The sequence below is a fragment of the Lactuca virosa genome, chromosome 2 (assembly GCF_052849685.1).
Source record: "Lactuca virosa cultivar CGN04683 chromosome 2, Lactuca_virosa_CGN04683_v6, whole genome shotgun sequence".
In the NCBI taxonomy this organism is placed as follows: Eukaryota; Viridiplantae; Streptophyta; class Magnoliopsida; order Asterales; family Asteraceae; genus Lactuca; species Lactuca virosa.
In genome coordinates this window covers 302,281,295-302,292,235 of record NC_136427.1, presented here as the reverse complement: position 1 = coordinate 302,292,235, position 10,941 = coordinate 302,281,295, and positions in this window count along the sequence as shown.

The following is a 10,941-nucleotide window of genomic DNA, read 5'->3' as shown; positions in this document are numbered from 1 at the left end:
TGTAAGTTTGCAAGCTTCTAGCTACATGTAATTTCTATTAAAAAAAAGAGTTAAATATTCAAAGGTCATTTGATAACACATTTATAATGTCACATATGTAGTAAATTTCTTCCTTGTGGAAATTACATTATATTTATTGTCATTTAAGATACACATACAATATTAGATTTTCATTACATATTACGTATCATAAATAATTTATATCTGAAAACTTTAGAAAAAATTGTGAATGTATTTTTTAAACAGTATTTTGCACTTTCATTCTAAAAGCGTGTTTGGTTCATGAATTTTGAACGAAAATAATGAAATATAAATGTAAATTTTATTAAAAACTATGTTTGGTTGAAAAAATCAAAGTATTAAAGTATGCATTTTAATGAATTAATCATTATTTCGCTAAAGACAAATATTTTAGATTTAAATTTTAATGTTTATTAAAAAAAAAAAGAAATCCTTCAATAGTCTTTTTATTTTAGTCATGCTTCATCAAATCAAAACATGCTTCATCAAATCAAAAGATGTCATTATCTCTGGATGTTCCAAAAAAACATATCATTATCTCTCACTATCTTATTTTTAGATTCAATTCCTAATGTATTAACAATACATGTTCTATAACAAAATGCCCTTGAAAAAATTATTATTTTCTTGAAAATAGTGATGTCATATCAACGAACTCATTTACGACATGTTTGTTTCTAAATCCTTATCCAATCCACATTCCATGGACGTAGTTCTACGCGGGTTTATGAAAACACATACATCATCCACTGTTACTATAAACAACGAATGTAACATCTTGAAAATAGAATAACATATTAGAAAATTTATATCTTAATTATGTAAATGTTAACGTATTTACATATGATAGCAGAAGATAGAATACTTTCGAGTTTCTTGTTCGTCATAAGCTCATTAATCACGTCTAACTAAATATCCACTTTAATCGTTCCAACTCCAAAGATCCTCGGTTTGCTTTCAACATTAATTAATCGGAAATTCAATTTTGTAGGTCATAAATCTTTTATACAATATAACTTGATCTCTAGCAGGGATGACAATGGGTTGGGTTGAGTCATAAATAGGTTGACATGTTTAATTAATTGGGTTGAAAATATCTACCTAATCCAACATGTTTAAATAAACGGGTTGAGAATTTCCAACCCAACCCAACATTTTTAGTAAATGGCTTGAAATCGGGTTGACTTGTTTATTATATTTCCAATCCAACCTATTTACTAAATTCGGGTTGATCCGTTACAATTTTTACAAAAAAACCCTTAAAAATCAAATAATCCATCAAATAAAATTATATAGAATTTAAAAAGCCATAATAATTGTTAAAGTTTGAAAATTATACAAGAACCTTATAGGCCAATAAAACAAACACAAATAAGTGCTTACAACCATAAAACATTATAAATGTTTAATTTTTGAAATCTACACAACTCAACTATCATTTTTACCAACTTGAATTCCAGTACCAGTTACTGATCCATGACTTTTGATAAATAAAAAATAATCAAAATATAATGATCAATTAAATAATAATAATTAATAAATTTAAATTAAAAAATATTTAAAAACTTTAAATGAGTTGGTGGGTTGTAAACGGGTTAGAAATTTTAACCATAACACAATCTATTTAATTAAACGGGTTAGATAGGTTGACCCATTTAATTAAGTGGGTTCAAAATCTCAACCAAACCTGCTATTTATTGGGTTGGGTTCGAGTTGGATTTGCAGGTTCAGATTAAGATTGCCACCCCTAATCTCCAGCCTCCAATTTAGTTCTTTTGGCGGTCACCCCTAATCTCCAGCCTCCAATTTAGTTCTTTTGGCGGTCATGTACTTTTTTTTACGACACCTTCTTTAAGAAGCTATATGATTCTTAATATGGTTTATGGACTAACAACAAGTCTGAGTTAATACTTGATAATCAAGATTAACACCCTGTTCCCATGTCGAAATTAACGAGGGAAACAGAGAGAAAAGAAGAGAAAGAATGAGTCAAGAGTGTTCCCAAATTTATTTTTTGGAGTGATTTGGGAAGAAAGGAAAGGAAATCACAACATTCTTTTCTCTCCTAATCTTCCTCCCAAATTGGAGAGATTTGGAGAGAAGAGAATCACTGATAAAAAAAATCCCTATGATTACCAAATTACCCCCTATATTCACGTACAACATCACAGGAAAAAAAATCGCTGCTTCTCTTACAAGGGTATAATTGTCCACTTTTAGTTTTATTTTTTTTCTTTCCAACTCACGAACATAAAGAAATTTTTTTTCTTTCCTTTCTCTCGAACTCGGGAACAGAAAAATACACTTTACTTTCTTTTCTCTCCATATTTCTCTTCTTTTCTTTTCTTTCTTTTAAATGAAACTCAGGAACAGAGTGTAAGGACAAACTTTGGGCAGTGCAAGAATGATTCTTCAAAGTTGTTTTGATAATTAATTAACTATACCATGGCATTAAAACCTTGATATGTATTATTCTAAAAGAATGAAAGTAAAAAAAATATTTTTATTCTGAACCTTGAAAATAATTAATATTAAAAGGATTTAAGGACATTTATAATGTATTGAACTCCTATTTCATCGAGTTCAATAGATTGTCGCATCATCATATTCTATTCCATACAAATCTATTGATTTTTTTATAACAATGTATTGAACTCTGTAAAACTCAATTGAACATATTTTAATATTTAAAAACACTTCGAAGGGTTCTATGCCCATTGAATATAAATTCATTAAATACGAAATATGACATATTTCAATGATAAAAATTCATCTATTACATAACAACTAAGTTCGTCATCTCTTTCAAATCTCCAATTTTGGCTTTGCATTGGGAACTAAACATTATAGTAAAATATAATTTTTTTTCTTTAGATCACCTGAAAATGAATATTGCACATTGGATTATTAATTAATCAAACATCATTCAATGAATATGTACAACACTAATTTCTTTTTTTACAGAATTATTATCGATCCCCGTCTTTATATATATATATATATATATATATATATATATAAATAATGACAAGGTTCAATAATAATTCTGTAAAGAAGGATATTACTTATCGTTACATTTATATATATAGATATAAGCTTGTCATCTCTTTTAAATCGACATGTCGCCGCAAAAGGCTTTTGCGGCGACATACCTACCTTTTAGCAGCGACATCTATCGCTGCTAATGCTTGTGTTTCTTGTATTGTATATGTGTATAATATAGAAAGTAATTTATTTCTCAATATATAACTCAAAAAGTGTTTTTTTTTTCGAAAATTATGTGTGCTTGATTGTAAAATTAATAATGATATACTTGATTAAATACTTGATTAAGTAATACTAATATTAACATGTTAATCTCAATTTAAGATTTTTTTGAACTTGTAGATGTATTAAAGAAAAGCTAGCATTAGTGTAAAGACATGGTTACAAAATCTAGTGAAAAAGAATGTACAACTAAGAAGTCAAATATCCTTTCAAGTTCAACTTTGAGCTTCTTGTCGTTAATTATACGCCTTATATTAATTACTATCGCGGAATCTCCATAAGTACCAGAACGTTACATCTAGAAACTTAATTTGTTTTTTGTTAAGTTGCTGGACTGCTAGAGAAGAAGATACAATGTGGTTTATGAAATCATGAGCAAAAATTTTCAGATTTTTTTTTTCGCTTAGCAAATTATCTTATCCTGGGGTGTACGTACAAGCCAAAATAATTTAACTAATATTAATTACAACCGACGAAGATGAGTCAAACGGGCGAGTCGACTGGTACAGAAGTTCTGCACATTGGACAACTCGAATTGGCAATCAACCACTTGTCGATACACTCACAGTGATAACAATGACAGCAACTCAGCAATACCTTCACTTTCTCCCCTTCTTTGATAACCTCGAGGCAGATAGTGCATTCCAGGGACTCCTCATTCGTCTCTGTCGGAGTCCGATGGTAGATGGTGATCATGGCGGCGGCATCTAGGGGTGGTGGCGTAGATGAAGGCGGCAAGGAGGAGGCATCGTTGGAGTCACGGGTGCGGCAAGCACAGCAATAATAAATAACGATGAACGATATTACTATAAGGTAGGCAAGCGTATAGTCTTCCGGAGCCATTGCTTGACTATGAACGGATTTAATTAGGTGACAACCTTTTGGAGAGGATGACCTGACATCTATATATGAACTAGCGTGTAATTAAAAAGGGAAGATATTTTTTAATTGTAAAAATAAGGAATGAAATATATCTCGAAGAATAATAGAGAATCATTTGCTTATGTAATCTAATTGATTTTCATAGATATCAATTCTATTCTTAAACCTAAATTCCGTTGTATTACTTATTTCTGTATATTCGCACCATGCAAACCCTCACATTTTATTTATATATGTTTACTTACTAAATAGTTAGAATTTAGCCTTCGAACTCTAAATTCTAACTACTAGTTGGAATTATCCTACATAAATGATCAACAATATCCGTTAAGTGACTTGACTAAGATATTACTATTTCATAGAAATCAACTCTAAAATCACTATACACACCATTGTTTCCGGTTACCATAATTATATACAAAGTAAGTCTCAATTTTTTTTCTTTCAAATGACAAACTTTATATTCTCTGTATATAATTTTTAAATAGAAAAGTGGAATTGGCGAATTGCCAAAGATTTAGAAAACTTAAGTATACATACTAAAAGGTTGAGATTGGATCAGAGATCCTACTCAAGATCCTAGCTAAGATCTCAATACATATCTTATTTCAGAATCAACCATGGTAGGATTCGAAATACTTTTTTTGCTTGTAGAATTTTATGAAAATTGAGATCTTCACGACTATTCTTGAAACAAATCGATAAAACTATATATATATTTTTTCTTTTTCAACCTGTATATGATAAATCGAACAACGGCATACAAGAGGAATTCAAACAAGGAAGGAATCTGTACTTTGCTATTTACTTTTTCATATCTACTTCTGCAAATTAAATCCCTCTATCGTTAAATCATTTTTGGACCTTTTCCTTTCAAAACCAATTCTTGCTTCCTTGAGATTTAGGGTTTGAATTTTGATAAAATCTTATATAACATTTATATTTGGAAAATTTTCAAAACAACCTCCTTACATATTAATATCAACTAAATTCTCAATTATTTTTTGAACAACTAAATTATCAATTAATAAATGAACTTAAACTCCTAACTAAAATGAGGATTGAACCCTTTGATCGTCTCATGGGATGAGAGTCTAATAGTTGGGAAGTATTGAAATTTCACATAAGAGGTTTAAGGTTTAAATAATGCATGTCACAACCAAAATATTACAATTATTCCGCGATTAACCTCTACGTGGGCCTTCTGGCGAGTTGATGTGGACCGGTCAAGTGGTGCGGTTTACCATTTTTAAATCGAGGATTGAATTGAAGAATTACCAAAACTTTGATCCTTTCATAAAGTCAGGTTTCGATATGATCCTCATGTTGGAAATTATAAGGGAATAATGCAAGTTGACTATTTTCATTTATCCCATATTGGTGGGGGAAGACACATTTTGTAGGTTTATAAGACATTTCTCTTGATAGGCCTTCAAAGGTTTAAGTGGACCAAGAGATGGGCCAAACCCACACACGCACCTAGCCTAGATGATGATGCGAGTGCGCGAAATGACGTGATTTAGGCGCACTTGGCACTTTGGAACCTTCTAGAATCCTCTAGAAAGATCGGATAGACTTCAGTTTTGAATTCGGATAAGAGCAGATAACGATATCCGATTCGAATTTAAACTGCCACGTGTCAGCCTTTGAGAGGCTTAACTTAGTTAACAGTTCCGATTGTTGGGGTCTCTTTCTCTCCCTCTCTCTATCTATCTTTTCTCTCTTTTGGCGATTTCTTCTTGATTTCTGAGTATTCACTTTGTGTTTATCGTTTTACATGGCTGTTGGAAAACCGACAAGTCTTCATTAAACACATGGGTTTTACTTTGTTGCTTGTAACCGATAGAAACAAAGTAAAAACTTTTAAGGATAGGAGTCAGATCTGTGTATGTTTTTACAATCAAGATCACTACAAACATGTCCGTTTTATTTTATTGTCTCGTATTTATATTCGTCCAATAACAGGACAATCTGTTTCTACTTATTTCTTATAATTAGATCTGATCATGAATGATCATTATAATTTCTGGACGAAACTTGGTAACAATAATAATAATAATTGAATTTATTATCCTGCGACATCTCAACGTTTAATACTCAATATTAATCGTTGGTTGTTTGTGAAAGCGTTTTGGATATATAATCATAAATATTATCTATCCATTTGTTTGTTTGTCAATTCTAAATAATTCGTGATTAGTTCATAATACTAATTATCAGATTGTTTGAATATCTACTCTGTCTTTTAACAATCTTAAAGGTTTTTATCGTGTTATAAATTTTCAGACTTGTGGACATCAAAATCTTATCTGTTAATTTTTGCCTCATGAACCAAGATTTTTTGCGACTTGACCGTTTCGATTGTCAGAAGTTCTCACGCTGGGCTGACAAGGTCAAGTTCATGCTTCATATGCTGAAACTTGCCTATGTGTTGGACCCAAACTTGTCCCCCAATTCCTTCTGATCCAATTCCCAAAGAAGTGAATACTGTGGACCCAAATGTCATATATGATCTGAAAAATCAAAGGGCTATGTGTAGAGAGTCTGAGGAACTGTGTATGGGTCACATCAAGAACTCGTTGTCTGATCGACTCTATGATCTTTACACGCCGATCAAAGATCCGAGAGAGATATGGAAGGCCTTAGAATTGAATTACAAGGAACATGAGGAAGACACTAATAAGTACATTGTATCCAAGTCCCTAGAGTTCCAAATTACTGATGACAAATCTATCATGGAGCAAGTGCACGAACTCCAAGTCATGGTCAATAAGTTGAACTCGTTTTTCATATCTCTGCCATAACTCTTCCAGGTTAGTGCAATTATCACAAATCTACCACTCTCATGAAAATACTTCTCAAAGAGAATGATACACAAATCTGAGGACTACTCCTTAGACGATCTGATGAAGCACCTCTACATTGAGGAGGAAACTTGCACCATGGACAAGTGTGGTAAATTCTGATCGAGTGTGCATCGCTTGTCAGCTGGGGGTTCTAGTCACAAGGGTAAGTCTGGGGTACAAAACAAAAGAAACTTGGGACCTAAGAAACAAAGCTTCAAGAAAACTGGGTTATCAACAACAAAAGAACCCTAACTCAAAGCCTAAGAGGGTTGAACCTTGTGTCACACATCCAACCGACGGCAGAAACGTCGGAAGGTGAGACGACATCATGGATCACAGTCATTTGCATACATAGAACAATACAATAATAGAACATAAAGTAGGCACTTTTATTACTACAGTGAAAATTACATAGTCCCTATTTTAGGGTTACAGAAAAGTTTAAGAATATAGAACATCCCTCAACAGTAGGCAAATATGAAAATATTAGGTAGACTGAAATCCCATGATTATTCTGAGAGTATGACTTCCAGCTTCTTAATTTGTAATGTCCCAAAAATTACAAAGAGATTCTCGTTTAAAAATTTGATTAACCAAATAAAAACCTATAACTTAAAAGCAATAAGCGACATTCATTTGCTGAAACCATAGTGTTATTAGAGTCAATTTATGAAAGTAGCGGAAATCAATATCTTCGATGCGTGTGTACAGTCCTGTCGAGCTCTACTCACAAACAACCTGCAAAACATTTTATCCACAACTATAAGCATAAAGCTTAGTGAGTTCCCAAGTATACCAAATATTCCTTCATATATACAATGCATCCACACAAAGTCCTCGGCTCTAAGTTGACCTACTTGCTCTCCTAATCACATACATACACTAAACATAACGAGCCTAGCCCAAAAAGTATAACGAGCCTAACCCAACGTACATAACATGTCACTGCTAGGGGCTAGATCCTAGTCTTCCATACAATCCATAAAGTCAGATGTAGTCAGGGATCAGATAGACAGTCGAACAGGTGGTCCACCTGAAAGCAATAAATTAGACAAGAACTATGTAATTAGGCATTGGACCAAGAGTTCTCAGACTATCTAACTTGGACTACATATGACCCTAATTATATCCATTTCAATTATCATCCATAACTAACATTATCCTATCCACTCAAAACTATGCAAGTGTTGTGATTCGATCACATTCTTTCATACATGTGCTGTGATCCAACCACAGTCTTTCGTACATGTGCTATGGTCCAACCACAATCTTTCATACATGTGTTGTGATTCAACCACAGTCTTTCAAAGAGGTGTTGTGATATAATCACAATCTTTCATACAGGAGTCACAAAGACAAACTAGCATAACATGACACCTAGTGTCCCATACTGCACATACATATCAAGGAATTATCCAAATCAAGTAGCAAGCTCGTACTATAACAGTACTTCTATAATAACATACAATGATATATAATGTCATACATGTCATAGTGTGAATACTCACCTGAACTAAAGAACCAGAGAAGCACTACAACGCTCTCGCTCCTTGCACTGATCAGAACCGCGAACCGACTAACACCAAACATAGAACAAATCCTCATCAAACAACCAAAATCCTTCAAGTTTGACCCAAGGTCAAACTGGTAAAAAGTCAACGGTAAAAAAAGTCAACAAAAAACTTAGTCAACAGCCACCATGACGTGGTGACCTCTTGGCTACGTCGTGGGCATTTCCAGAAAAAGTAGTCGTGATGCTGAATCCCACCATGACGTGGTGACCTATTGGCTATGTCATGGTTATAGCTAGAAGTCATTTTTCTTATTAAGGACTTAATCTGTTAAGTTGTAACGACGTAATTTTTAAAAACAATTTTTCATTTTTCCGCATAATAAAAACTCATATAATATTCTCAAAATCTCATGTATCAAATGTCATCATAATAAGACATATCCCAGAATCTCAAAACATAATCCTCTGCCAGTGTGTACAAATCATGCCGGTGCCTTCCCGCGATCCTCGCTGGTACCTGAAACACATATCACATAACACGGTAAGCATAAATGCTTAGTGAGTTCCCCAAAATACTACATACAGCACATAAGCCACTCAAGGCTATAGTTCTACGAGACCTTCCGGTCAATGTGTCTCAGGGGCCTTCCGGTCCCACAATCTAAGTAGACCTTCTGGTTCTACTTTGTCGACCTTCCGGTCTATACCATATTGACCTTCCGGTCCATCAACTGCTGACCTTCCGGTCCATACCTTGTTGACCTTCTGGTCCATATCATGTTGACCTTCCGGTCCATACCATGCTACTCATAACATACACAATATATACATATCACATAGCAACATATATCCCATACTCGTCATAGCACATAAGACCTTCCGGTCACACATAATTACCACTCTAGGTAAGGTATAATGAGAAAACTCACCTCGATGATGTCTAGTAAACTCTCGTGCTCGATATCCCCGATCTAGCCTCCGCCTATCAAAATGATAATATATCTAATCAATGCTCTCTTTGTATCCTCATCTCTAAAGAATGGGTAGAAGACCATTCTACCCCTCCATAACCTCTCTTGAATCAGTTTGACCAAACCTTAAGGTCAACTGAAATCAACTCCAGTCAACGGTCTAACTTTGACCAGACTCGCCGAGTGCACTCAGGTGACTCGGCGAGTCCATGCGTGTCCTCATACTCCTCCTAAGGCCCCACTCGACTCGTCGAGTTAACCTCTCACTCGACGAGTTTCCACTGATCATGAATCGCGGGGCAACACGATCCGACTCGTCGAGTCCTCTCATGGACTCGGTGAGTTTCCTCCATGGTAACACTCATTTGACCTTCTGAGGTCAGATCTGTTTCTCTAACTTATAGATCTGGCCCTCAAGCACCCAAAAGTCACGTAAAGGTCCGATCTTGATGTCCATACATGGAATATTTCTCTCAATATGCCATTTAGACTCCCTTAAAGCTTCCTAACCTCCAAACCCCATGGTTGCACAACAATGGCTTTCTACTTTCTGACTTTCTGGACCTTATAAGGTCCAGATCTATGCTACCAGCTCACAAGAGGGGTTTGATGCAATCAAAACCCCACCAATAAGATAATACAAGCCCTAATCCTCAAAAGGAAGATATACACAATTAGGGAAGAAAAGGGGTCCGAATTGATACCTCCAACTGATGCTCCTAGGTTATAAATCGTGGATCTACAACCTCCTCTGCCTCCTTTAGCTTGAAACCGCCTTCTTCCTTGAAAACCATCCACCAAGAAGCTCAAAATGGCTCTCTCTCTTGCCCAAAATACTAAGGACTCGTTTAGGGTTCTCTCTTCTGAAAGGTAGCCGCAATAGGAGGCCTTAAAAGCCTTTAAATAGGCCCAGGCCCGAGAGAATTAGGGTTTCTGTCAACAGTGCTGACTCGGCGAGTCCATTCATTAACCACGTTACCAAGTCGCGACCCTACTCGACGAGTTGAGGCACCGACTCGTCGAGTCCCTCCAAAGTGCTTGAATTAAATACTCAAAACAATATACCTGGTAAACCGGATGTTACATAAGTCCTTTGCTCCAACATTCCAGAAGGCCTCCTTGCCTTTAAATGAACCATAAAAATCCTTACTTTATGGATATGCATGTCCAATGGATCTCTCTTTCAAGACTAGGTAAAAAAGGGGTAAGAAATGGAGTCAAAGCTCCATTCATGGCACCAATTAACATTAAAGACTATATTTGAACCATAAAATGACCAAGTGACCCCAAGGACCGATAAAGTTGCTGAATTTATCATAACCATCCATTCATATCAACATATCATGAAGGAAATGAGATCAAAACCTAGATCTACAAAGATGAACAAAAAAAGGGGAACTTAGAGGCTTACAAGATTCCAGAACATGCACCAAGAGATGAA